This window comes from Montipora capricornis, chromosome 5 (assembly GCF_036669925.1).
Source record: "Montipora capricornis isolate CH-2021 chromosome 5, ASM3666992v2, whole genome shotgun sequence".
NCBI classification, from domain to species: Eukaryota; Metazoa; Cnidaria; class Anthozoa; order Scleractinia; family Acroporidae; genus Montipora; species Montipora capricornis.
In genome coordinates, this window is record NC_090887.1 from 28458830 (window position 1) to 28463829 (window position 5000).

The 5000-nt window shown below is 37.4% G+C and overlaps 1 long non-coding RNA gene across 1 annotated transcript in view; it reads left to right on the forward strand.

The window, feature by feature from the left end:
- Positions 1-3055: 3055 nt before the first annotated feature.
- The window catches only part of LOC138048908 (uncharacterized), a 2954-nt gene continuing 1009 nt past the window's right edge, over positions 3056-5000 (forward strand). The window contains exons 1-2 of the long non-coding RNA XR_011132249.1: positions 3056-3268; positions 3394-3556. This is a non-coding gene — a long non-coding RNA (uncharacterized lncRNA). The remainder of the gene's footprint in view (positions 3269-3393; positions 3557-5000) is intronic.

Consider the following 5000-nt stretch of genomic DNA (forward strand, 5'->3'; position numbering starts at 1 on the left):
AGGCTATTAACTTTAAGCTAAAAGAGTAGAGACACCTTTTCTATACAGGGCATTTTTTTTTTTGAAGAATGCTAAATACATACTCTCAAGAAACTCAGTGCAGACATGTTGGCTTTCTTGGGTACTCTAGGTTAACCATGTAATGTACCCCAAACAGAGCACAAAGACTCTGTTTGTATGAACTTACTTCCAGAAGAACCTCATTGTCAACAATAATGAAAAGCTGTTGTTCATAATCGTCGGTCTCTGGGCACAGCATATGAACATCCCCACTTAAAACTGTTTAATTCACATAATTGTTTAAGTAACGTCAAATTCCTTTGGGAGAGCAGAGAGATGCACACCGAAAGGTCGATGAAATTATGTATCAAGCAAAATAAAAACTGCAAAGGCCAAAAGTTCTTCATGAGGTTAAGACTAGTCATCCTTGATGCACTTTATATTCCATTTTTCCAGATGAGCAGAGGTCAGTACTTATTTTGAACCATAAAACTTGACAGACTGGATGTAACAATATTATATATACATTGTATATTATCCTGAGAATGTTCATTTCCCATCTTACCCCCTTACCCCCCCCCCCCCCCCCCCCCTTGCCAATAATGTAATCCCTTCCTCACTGCCAAAGGCTTTCTGTAGGGTGGCCAGCACCATACAAGTTTTGAAACGGTAGTTTTCTCTTTAACTCTGACTAGCAATACAAAAAAGCCTAAGGATGTTGATTTTAACACTCCAAATAGGAACGGATACTTGTCTACAAACCTTGAACCTAAACATTTCTTTTGTTGGCATAAAAAATAAATTACATTAGAAACTGTTGACAACTGTACATACCAACATGAAGAAGTCAGTCTGACTTCAAAATAGACAGTATAATTTACTGACAACTTAACCGTCAACTGACAAAATTTAAATTGAGGGGATGTGTGGAATACGTTCTCAAGTCACTAGAAATACTGCACAGTTTGCAATGCTACCCTCTCCTTTTGTGTCACAAAATAGATACAATTTATCACAAATATAGGCTGCTGTAAAGTTGCTCCCAAACACACTGTAAAAGCATAAAGTCTGTGTCTAGATAACGAAACGTAAATGAGTCAGGTAGTTCATCGGTGGCAGCACTTAGCTCTGTTTTCTGTAGATTAACAAGGGGTATCACTGATCCCCTTTAACCCATTGACCCCTGGGAGTAAGACTTGACAGATTTTACTCTGTTTAATGCCAGGGAGATTCTAGTCCTCAACTGGGGTCATCCTAGGGCGTTTGAGGTGTCAGTTGGTTGAGCAGTCAAAAACTTTGTCCCTTCCATTTAATGGGATGCTAACCAATCACAGAATTTGTTACAAAGTCTATCAAACATTTGTCAGCATTAAGTTGAATGCGGGTACATATAGAGAGGCAACATGGATTAAAGTTAGAAAAAACAGAGAGATGATCAAGACCAACCTCGTTTCCAGGGTCTCTTTTCTCTGCCTCCTTTGTCCTCAACAACAAAAGAAGGCAGAGAAGAGAGGTTGGATAAAGACCTGGGCTCAGTTGTTCAAAAAGTGGATAGTGCTACCCACCAGGCCAGTTGTTCAAATGATGGATATTGCTATTAGCTGGATAAATCACTATCCAGTGGATAAGTAACAGCGGAACCAACTGCACTTTCCATTGTATAGTGATTTGTCCCGTAGATAGTGTTATCCACCTTTTGAACAACTGGGGCCGGATAAATCACTATCCAGCAGATAAATACTACAAAAACTAATTGAGTTATCAACAAAACAAAGTTTGAAGTTCAAGTTTATTTATTATTATTATTATTATTATTATTATTATTATTATTATTATTATTATTATTATTATTATTATTATTATTATCATTATTATGACATTATCCAGTAGGTAGTGATTTATCCAGTGGATAGCACTATCCACCGTTCAAACAACTGGGGCCAAAACTCATACAGTCAACCAACCTTTGAAGTCTCAAACACTTGACCAATGTGGCTTCAACAAGCAAATAATAATCGCCACTGTAATTAATACTGTGGGCTGAGCAATTACGGACAAAAAAAACTCCTTATGTAGTGGTATGTTAGGGCACATGTACTTCAGAAAGAAGTACTAAATTACTCAAGAGAATGGTGTCATTTTTGTAACTGACTTTTAAGTGCTAGAAGTAATAGGCTCTAGAGGATGGTCAAGCTTTATATTAGACGTTTTTTTAAATTTTATCATAAACGTTTAATAAGCTAAGTATTTTGCATAACAAAATCAACAACTGAAGTTTCCATTTTTTCTAAGTACATGTACCTAAAATGTAAGACAAGTTCCATTGGATATGAGTTGTACATCTCATTTCATTGATTTGATTCTCTATATCTGATCTGGCCTCTTCTTCCAATGGAGGTTGAGAACAGTACAGTGTAATGAACCCAAATGAAATGCGAGTAAAAAAAATTTCAACCTACCGAAAGGATTGCTTTGCATGCCAGAGAGACGGGCCTTCTACGATATTTTCAAAGCGTTCAACAGCACTGTCACAAGCCAAACGAGTTCTCTTTGCATCACTAAACCTCTTTCTCTACCCAAAACTCATCTGCTAAAGGTTCTCGCACCTTTCCAGGAACTCACATGTACGTATTAAAGTTAACTATACGAGAAGATCTTATGGATTCATATAATAATATGCAGCAATTTGAAGACTCGGTATGACTACATTTTAAAGACATAATTACTCAGTGAGAGACGATTCCATTCCATTAGATTTAATAGGTTCTCACTCTTAGCTTTGGCTCCATACTAATCAACGAACCAATCCAAGCAATCAATAACAATCATACAGCGCTCCGTGAAACCTCTCGCGGCACTCGCCTCGAGACCGAAATTGATTGCTCATGCTCAGACTTTCAACCAATCAAAAACTTTATCCAAACGGATTATCCCAGAGTTTCTCGTAACCCGACCCGCTGGTCAAGGGGAACGAAGACTCTGGGAACGAGATTGCCGCGATCTTGATGTCGTAATGTTATGCGCAGAAAAGGTTGCGCAATGCAAAACCAGGGAATCACCTTAAGAGAATATAGTAAGAACCGGTCAGCGGAAACACACACAAACATAAACACCGTATGCCATCAGATGCCATCATGGAACTTGGCGGCTTTCGTACTACATGACAACCAGCTTGCGAGCAGTTTTATAGCTTGGAATTTCAAAGTTGAGCATCTCGAATTTTAGGAGTGCTTTACTGAGCATTCTCCACATCGTGACAAGGCAACTGGTACGAACTGAATTGCCAAAAGATATTACCTGAATCCCCTGCTGAAATACCAAGATATAACATTGCATCAGCTAAATCTAAAAAACAAATAATGATGTTTGGAGCTTTTTGTCACCCATTTGCAGGTGAAGGAAACTGGACACGGTGTTGTGGTAAAAAGGAACCATTTGAGGTGTCATCGAAACATGAGAACTGTCGTTAGAACGCGGCGACATGCATTCTCTACCTCTGTGTGATTTTCCCGTTGGCTCTGAAATGTTTACGGAACTGCTAGCTTTGTTTACAGTGGTATGTATGATTCAAGTTACCTATTATAGATCCCTTCAGAGCGGTTAACTTTGCTGGACAGTTTAGTTATAAATTTTCTTACCCAGTTACCCAAAGACAGTAATTTGCCAGAACTTGTGATTTGTGAAAAATGATAACTGCCAATGTGCTTAATGTCTGACTGTCAAACCTAGATAAATATAATCTATAGGAGATATTCTAACGGTCTTGCGTGAAGCTGCCGTTATAATATCATTTGAAAGAAAGACAATCGCAAATAAAAAGTACGAAAAATCAAAATTTTGTCTCGGTATATACATTTGAAATTGATTGGCCTGCACGCACACCCGTATGGAGTGCCCGTGGAATTTTTAGCATCAAACGATTCACAAAGTGTGAAATATTCACATCCACTATTGATTTTCATCAAAATTTGAATACCAGGAAGAGGAAAGTTTGTTAGAACATAATTTATTTTCAGCTTTTTCAATAAAAAGGTCTCACACCCTTGTAAATTATAAGGCTTAGGGGTCCCCAAGGGGGGGGGGGGGGGGATGGGGCAAGGTGAAAAACTGATACCATTAGTTTGAGAGGAAGGATGATATAAGTGGATTTTTAACTACATGTTGATCTGCTCCTTGAAATAATTTGCTAACAAAACTCCAATTTTTAAGGAGCAAAATGTTGCCAAAAATGCGTTTTGAGGCCTAAACTTCCATCCCCATCCCCATCCTGATTCTAGAAATCAAACAAATGCCACTGTGAGTAGTTTCATCCCAAGGACTAACTACACACAAAATAAGAAGAAAGGTTTTGTATGCATGACCATTTCCAATTTTGCTCAAGTCTTAGCGATATTCCCTCTTAGAATTTAAAAATTGAAGTTGAAATAAAATGATCTGATCTCTTACAGTACTTCTGTAATTTGAATTTTCTAAAGTATTTACCCCAAAAATAATTCATTTGCAACAATGGGCATGAAGGGCATCCACCACCCCAACTGAAAAATCAGCACATTAAGAATAATTATATTTTTAGAGTAATAAAAACAATGAAGGAAACAAGTGAAAATGTAGTTCAGCCAGGAATTGAGCGTGGGTCTCCAGATTGTTACTGTTTATTTATAAATGTATTCATATATATACATGTACAATAAGATTAAAGTTTCCATTAATAGTTATCAGTCTGAAAGAGGTTGAAACTCAGTGTCTCGAAAAAGAATTGGGAGCATACATGTACATAGGCAAGAAAAACTCATGATCGATGATGCCCATTGTTAAATAATGTTTTGCATTTATGTGAGAGAATTGATTTGAGGAAATGCCAGCACTTTGGTTTGACAAATAAACTCAGTGTTTGGAAGTAAAATTTGGCAGCATAGGCAAGAGAAAGATGGGCATTGTTTAATAATTTCTTGGATTTATGTGAGATAATTGATTTCAGGACATCCAAGCACTTTGGTTTA